This window comes from Phoenix dactylifera, unplaced genomic scaffold (genome assembly GCF_009389715.1).
Source record: "Phoenix dactylifera cultivar Barhee BC4 unplaced genomic scaffold, palm_55x_up_171113_PBpolish2nd_filt_p 002179F, whole genome shotgun sequence".
NCBI classification, from domain to species: Eukaryota; Viridiplantae; Streptophyta; class Magnoliopsida; order Arecales; family Arecaceae; genus Phoenix; species Phoenix dactylifera.
In genome coordinates this window covers 31,276-39,431 of record NW_024069443.1, presented here as the reverse complement: position 1 = coordinate 39,431, position 8,156 = coordinate 31,276, and the positions used below count along the sequence as shown (strand labels likewise).

The window sequence follows — 8,156 nt, the reverse complement described above, 5'->3', positions numbered from 1 at the left end:
TAGACGTTTCCACGCAGACTCCCATCCTACCGTACCTTCTAGGCCTTTGAAGGGCCAGATCTTGCTCTCGCAATAGAAATCTATATGCCCGATATTCGGCACAGTTTATTGGATTTCTGGGGGGTGATGACTGCCCGGTGCGTAACTACCGGGTGACCGCATCCTCCGCCAGAGAAATAGAGTCGCGAAAGATTCCCCCACAAAACCCTATTCCTCCTTCCTCTTCCTCGCTTCCTTTTTTTATCTCCCATCAACCGCTCAACGCCGGCGGAATCCCCAATTCAGACCCTCTCGAGAGAGACAAACAAGCAACCCGTAAGTCTTTCCTCGCTTGCCTCCGTTTCGTTCTCCCGCTGCTCGTTCTTCACGCCTCCTAACCTACCAAGCCCCTAGGGTTAAGGCTACTTTGATGCATTCTCTCTTTTCTTCGATCTTTCAATGGTTTTAAATTTGTTATGGGATTTCTCTGGTATCAAAGTTTTCGTTTTTTCTTTTGATTTTTATTCGATTTTTGGCCTCCTTTCTAAGAAATATAAGAAGCAGAGAGTAGTTTTCGAAGATGGTGGGTTGTTTTTTTTTTACGGTTTCGAAGATTAAGTAATCGTTCCACGTCGCTGCTGGTCTTCATTTATCGCCTCATTGAGGCCGGTTTTTTCAGTTTGTTTGAGAAAAAATGGGGAGAAGCAATGATTTGGGTCTGTAAGGACGATGGTGGAGTAAACCTATGTTCCTCCAGTTTTGGTGCTGAGCTGATTCGATAAGACATCTAACGAAAGCCCAATTATTAGAAAAAATTCCCTAATAGCATAAGTTTTACTCGATTGATTGTGGGGTAAGGATTCAAGATTTAATCCCAAGTGCAGATGGAATGGAATGAGACTCATTGGTTATAGTAAACAGCATAAGATTTCCAATTTTTCAAGCATTGACACTTCGAATGAATTTTAGGCACTACCTATGTGCACTCATTGTCGAACTGAGGTGACTCCAAGGAGGGATGCGTGCCGCTAATTTATTGGCTGACAATGTTAATTGCTTCATATGGGCAAATAATATCATACGGATCCCCCTAGGAATTGTAATTTGTAACTATGGTAAGCAGGGCATGTTTAGATTAGGGGAATGAGAAAGAAGTCTAAAGGAAAGGATGAAAGAAGTCACTAAAAATGTGAAAAGATTTTCTTGGTTGTGGTACACCTGGTCCTTGTTTCTGTATCATCGCAAGGAAGGATGATTAGAAGAGGAGGAGATGCTGTGAGAGCTTGCTTGGCTAAATAAGAAGAGAAAGGAAGCAAAAAAGGAGAAGGTTGAAGGAGAGGATTATGCGAGAGAGAGCAGAGGTGGTGTACAGTCAATGTTTTGAAAAACAAAGAACCAAATTAGAGTACAAACCAAGAACCATGGGTACAATTTAAGAGGAGGGAAAAAACTAAATTCTTAGCTCACTAACATTTTTTAGGTTATCTTAGAGTGCTTGGATACAAAATTAGCTTGCTGGATGGGAGAACCTCAGCACCTTCTCGTCCTTCCTCAAGTAGCCTTTTTCTGACATCCGTATTTGTTTCTAGAATCCTAGTTGATGAGTGAGAAAAATCCAGTCAATCATAAGAGACTTTTTGCATGCAAATAGTATAAACTGAGGGAAGACAATCCATTTGTTAAGTCTGGCTAAGGTTTTTTTTAATCCCAGATAGATCACATTTCTGGTGGGCATTGGGATAATCAACAGAGTGTGAGTTCTGGTGTCTGGCTTGTTACAGAGCACTAAATATAAAGTGGAAACTGGAAGTTGCATCCAGTATTTTGGAGTGATGTGTTTTCAAGTTTTCTTTCATGCAAGACTTCTGCCCCATTTCTTTAATTTTTTTTTTGTTCATGGGAAGCAAGATGGGGATTGCTAAATTAATTTGATAGGTAGAGCATTTTGTGTTGGTCCAGCATACTATGCTTCTTGCACATGTGGCAAATGTGTAAGCAAAGACGATGTGGATGATAGAGTCCTTGGTGAGTTTTTTCTCTTTTTTTAATTCAAAAAACCAAAGATGGATGATACAATAGGTAGAGGGGGTTAATAATTGTCCGTGGTATTGCAACAATACATTCCAGATTATTGAAAAAAATTGAATTTATTCCCGAATCATAAATAATTCAAGAAACATATATAAATCGTGCATAAACATTGCTACGTGGATGCTGGTGATGTTAATTTTGCCTTATTTACTGTTCTTGCCTCTTCCATGCTTGTTTTATGTGAATAACCATTGAAATAATTCAATAAGCGTTAAGCAAAAGACGATGTGGATGATAGAGTCCTTGGTGAGTTTTTTCTCTTTTTTTTAATTCAAAAAACCAAAGATGGATGATACAATAGGTAGAGGGGGTTAATAATTGTCCGTGGTATTGCAACAATACATTCCAGATTATTGGAAAAATTTGAATTTATTCCCGAATCATAAATAATTCAAGAAACATATATGAATCGTGCATAACATTGCTACGTGGATGCTGGTGATGTTAATTTTGCCTTATTTACTGTTCTTGCCTCTTCCATGCTTGTTTTATGTGAATAACCATTGAAATAATTCAATAAGCGTATATGTCATATTTCTATCGATTTCTTTTGAACCTTCTGCTATCTAGATGCTTTCCAAACTTTTTTTCCAAATTTTCTGAATTTTTTTGAATGCTAAACTTGGGAGTATGGTATCTAGATATATACTTATAGGATAAGTCTAATTTCAGGTTTACAACGTGCCTTCCTCGTTTGCTTATAGGGATTTGTGTCTTTTTTAGGCTCTTAAGACTTATTTTCTGTGAATTATGGTGGGTAATCATGTTCCAAATTATGTTGTAGCTCATCATCCGTTCCTTATTGCATGTTTTACTTCCAAAATTGGAATTTATTCTTTGCTATGTTCGAGGTGGTATGGCTGTTTCCAAAGATTATGATGATCAATGTTTATCTTTTTATTGATTAAGTCATTTAACTATTTTGCTGTTTCTGCAGTTATCATAGTTTGTCCAAAGAGATGCTCATAGTTTGATGAATGTCCGACTTGTACTGGTTTTTGATCCACAAGACCAAAGTGCATATGAAAATTAAAGATGAAAAAAACAGTATGGGGGGTTTGACAGGACTGCGATTACCCTAATTGATTTTTATTTCCTGCTTCCCTTTCCAAGTGATTGCTGTCATTGTTTGACTTTCGTTTTCATATCTTGGAGTAAAATTTTCATGGCTAATGAAGTAAGAGTTGCCTGTCGTTTCTCTTTTTGCTATTTCCATTGACTTCCATGTATTCTACATTTCTTACTCCTTTTACATATGTAGATATGTTCATCTGCAATAATAATTAGAGTCATCCCTTGTAAGTGGCAGCATATTTTGGTTTTTTGCGGCAGTGGCCTGGAATGATTAGCCCTCTCAAAACTTATAATATTCTTCAGAAGACTCTTGATAAGGGAATTGGATAATGCATCCTTGCCAAGAGAAGAGGCAAGCTTGATTAACTTGGCTGGCTTTGTGGTACTTAGGAAAAAATTATTGGAACCTTGCTTATTATCTATTCTTATGCTAAAATATGTGGAAAATGGTTCATGACACTTGTTCCCCAATTGATAACTCGTTGGATACAGATTGATGAATTTTGCAAGGAAATTAATTGTTCGTTGGATGTAAGCAATAATGAGTTCAAGGAGAACATGTCTAGGACCATCAAGCAGCAAGGCTAATCCACTTATCCCTTTGATATTGGTCAGCTATTATTGTGTCTAAAATAAGCTGCTTGAAATTGATAGTGCAATAAATGCCACTTTGGAATTGAACTACTTTATGTTCTTTATTCTTGGTGTTTTGCCTGTCATCTGAATGTTGGACCATGGTACGTGTGAGCCGATATCAGAAGATATTCTAAGCACACAGTTCTCTGCTGCATTATGTCAAGCTTATAATCATCTTTTTCCTGTATCTTGGGGCACATTTTGACATTCTTCTTTTATTTATGCATATTTGTTAAGTTATTCATCTTTCCTAGGGTGTCAATTTTCTGTTATTCCATCATTGCAGACCTGATTCTGTTGATTCTGATGGGAAGCAAAGGCCGTATACCACCTCCTCATTTACGTCGGCCTCTTCCTAGCCCTGGCATGCTACACCCTGAGCCATTTGGTCCAGGCATCCGCCCTCCACCTGGTGCCTTTCCATTTGATATGTTGCCTCCTCCAGAAATTATGGAGCAGAAGCTTGCTCATCAACATATGGAGATGCGAAGGCTTGCAACAGAGAATGAAAGGCTTGCAGCAACACATTCCTCTCTGAGGCAACAACTGGCTGCTGCTCAACAGGATTTGCAGAGATTTCAGACCCGTAATGGTGCTGTCAATTCTGAGCAAGAGCAACAATTGAGAGTCCTCAAAGACAAGATAGCAAAGATGGAAGCTGACTTGAAAGCCTCTGAACCTGTTAAAGTGGAGTTGCAAACAGGCTCGTGCGGAAGCTCAAAGCTTGATTGCAGCGAGACAGGAACTCATCTCAAAAGTGCAACAACTTACCCAGGATCTGCAGAGGAGCCATGCTGATGCTCAGCAAATCCCAGCACTAATGTCTGAGCTGGATGCTCTTAGACAGGAATATCAACATTGCAGGTCATAATCTCTGCTGTAAAGTTTATTGTTGAGAGATATTTTGGGGGGTTGGGGACGGGGGTTAATATGCAGATGTTTAAGCTCAATATTTATGTTTTTCCATTGCAGAGCTACATATGATTATGAAAGAAAACTGCGCATTGACCACTATGAGTCTCTCCAGGTAATGGAAAAGAACTATGTTTCCATGGTTAGGGAGGTGGAAAAACTACGTGCTGAATTGACAAATGCTAGTAACCTTGATAGAAGTGGTGCCAGTGCTTTAGGTATGTGTGACATACATATATCGGCCTGACTGCCTTTCTGAATGCAATCATTTTGTTTACTTATAGTGATTAGTGGATATCAAGGGCTTCACATGGCTCTTGTAATGTGTTGTAGGGGTGCCATTTTGGTACCAGGTCTGCACACAAGGAAAACGATGCATCTGGGCATCATTCTGTTGGACAAAATGCTTATGATGACGGCTATGGAGTACCACAAGTGAGCATCATCTTCACGTTGTTTGAATAAAGTTCATCCACTTACTGTCTAAATACTTGACTGAGATAATTTTCATCCTCGTTTCCCACATGTCAAGATCACTTGCCTCAGAATGTAATGAGTATTCTAACCGTACTGACTTATGAGATGTCCTCTCTCTTTACAAGTCACACATCACCTATATGCTTGTGCATTCATGCGCATGTACTCTTTCTTGCTTCAGGAAACCAATAGTCAGATAGTCTGATGACATTAAACAATAGGGCATTTAGTAGGTTTGTGCCATTGAGAAGATTCCGTTGAGACACTGCTTTAGGCAATTTTAATTAATAAAAGGCTACCTCAAAATTGGAGAATCTTTCCAGTAGGCAGTGTACATTGAATAAATGGGCATTGCTAATTTTTCTTTTACTTATAGAGGATAAGAAAAGAAATCTCGTCTCTGGATTTCACTTTGGTGGTAATATTTTGTTTCTAATTGCAGTCTTTGCTTTGGGCTTCCCGGCATCACCTTTGTTATTTCAGCTCTTAATTTGTTATCAATGGACTAAATATAAAGCAAGAATTATTCATTGGTACTATTTTTATATGTCTCTAGTATATGCACTAAGACACCCTCTTATTATTGAAATACAGGGATGTGGGCCCTCTAGTGGTGCAGCTCAATATGGTGGAGGTCCTGCTGGACCTGCTTCTGCCCAGGCTGGATATGATGCACCCAGGGGCCCTACATATGATGCTCCAAGAAATGCAAGTTATGATGCATCGAGGATGGCTGGCTATGGTGTTTCTAGAGGCAGCAACTATGAGGCATCCAGAGGCGCTGGCTATGAGGCTCCGAGAGGATCTGGGTATGATGCTCCTCGAGGAACAGTGGTGCCTCAGGCAGCAGTTTCTTCTGGCAGCACCGCCGCACCCTATGGATCAACGCAGGCACCATCACCCTATGGGTCAGCTCAGGTACCATCACCCTATGGATCAGTACAGACACCAACCCGAGCAGGAGGTGGTTATGAAGCACCTCGTGGTGGGAACATTGCACGTAGATAAGCTGCAACTCATCACACAATTTTCTGGTCTTTATGGAGACTTTCTGGTGATAGTTCTCTCACCATCAAACGTCTCTGGCTTATGGTATTCTACCCTATAAACTTGATAGAAGCTCTCGGCAATGTTCCTAGTATCTGAATTACAACTGGTATTTGAATTACATTGGGTGGGGAATATTTTGTGGACAGGAATGTGCAAGCAGGTCAATCATCATGTGGGAGTTTCTTATGATATTCCCATTTGCTTATTAAATTTCAAATGTTCCTCCTTTCTTTTTTTTTTTCTTATGTTTCTCCAAGTTATTACGGGTTGCTGGCATGGATACCTTTATTTGATTGTAGCTCGGCGTGCATAACCTTGCACCTGGATCTCTGTACCGGCAAGTTTGAACGTTTGCAAAATTGTTCATTTGTCATGTGAGTTGATGTTGGTTTCATTGCTGTAGAACTAGTTAGCTGCCTGATCAATGCCTCTGTTTTGTAAAACAGAGGACGTGCCTCTTAGCAGCACTGAGTGGGCTGATGAATAGCGTTATGCAAAAGCTTTAAGCTGTTTTTTGTGGTCACAGCGTGATCTTGATGGATTGAGGTGCACTTATTTTTCAGATGACCGGAGGCTAAGCATAGGTCATGGTCGCTGTGTTGTTTCATCATGTGGTATCTGATGGTTAGCTTCTTTGACAGGGTGCTAAATTATCCGAGTCTTTATCTAATGTTTGCTGTTTCCAAATCTGAGGCCGAATTAACAGTCCAAGTCCGATCCCACCAAATCTGATGTCTGGATAACACTAGCTGTCGATGATTTATTCTCATTTATTATGCAGGCCAGAGCCATATTCTGGCGATAGTTATATTGTCAGTGAATATATGATGATCTTGGTTAGGAAACTTCGAAAGCCAGAGGCAGCAGCCTTGCTTGTGCATCTTAGCTTTGGAGCTTCTCTAATCAAATACAGTAGTGAAAAAGTACAAACTATAATTTCAGATGTAGAGAGGGATGCAATCAGCTTACTTCTTTATCTTATTTTTGTAGACACTAATACTGCAGAGTCATCTCTGCTCATCTATGCAACTATATTAATGGAGGGTTCAACTCCCCTCGGCATGTCCCACGACATGAACGTTCAGCACGCTGCAGTTTTAACGTGCCATATGTGGCTGTTTAGAGCAGCCAATCCGTTTGGTTAGTAATATGAAGGATGCATGCCCTCTCCGGCACCCTCGCTGCACCTCCCTTGTTCTTGTTCGAGAGGGAGGATCAGCGACGGCATGGCTACCTATCTTTGCCAAGCATAGCTCATAGAGGTTGGAATGGCAGCATGGCCGAAGTACACCTCTTCCAAACCATCTGCTCTCCATCTTAGAAAGAAGGGCTGAGGTCAACACCTCTATCATGCAACCATATGCCCCTCACCTCCCTCGATTCCCCTGTACATGAAGGACATCCTACAGCATGGCCGCCTGTCCAGCTAAGCATGGCTTGGAGAGTGAAGGGATGCGGCAACCCTCCACCTCTCTCTCTCACCCCTCCCCCTTCTCTTTCTCTCAGTCAATTCAACCCTCATACTCGAAAATCAGCCTTAGATCTACAATAGGCTGCATTATCGGTGATGTGGTTGTAACTTTGGAACATTGACTTAGAAATTTAGTTTTGATTTTTCAAATTTTATTTTTTTTATTTTTAGTTTTAGATTTTAATTTTAGATGATCTATTCAATTGCATGGTTGAGATTTGATCACTGATCTCATATTTTCAAGGGCTTCAATTAACTTGTGATTCTGCAACTCAAAGTGCCGCATCACCAAACAACGCAAGTTGTAAGGCACTCGGTTGGGTCACTTGGGTGGACAAATACCATGTCCCTCTTGGACATTTATATGTTCCAGATGCCATCCTTCTTTCTCACTCCCTCACCAAAAAACATAAGGCTATAGCTAAGTTGAAGGATAGCTAAGTCAAATGAATACTTGAACAGGTGC

The 8,156-nt window shown here is 40.3% G+C and overlaps 1 pseudogene; it reads left to right on the top strand.

Annotated features, from left to right (window-relative positions):
* The first annotated feature begins 209 nt into the window (after positions 1-209).
* Positions 210-6,587, top strand: LOC120109433 (annotated as a pseudogene).
* Positions 6,588-8,156: the final 1,569 nt, after the last annotated feature.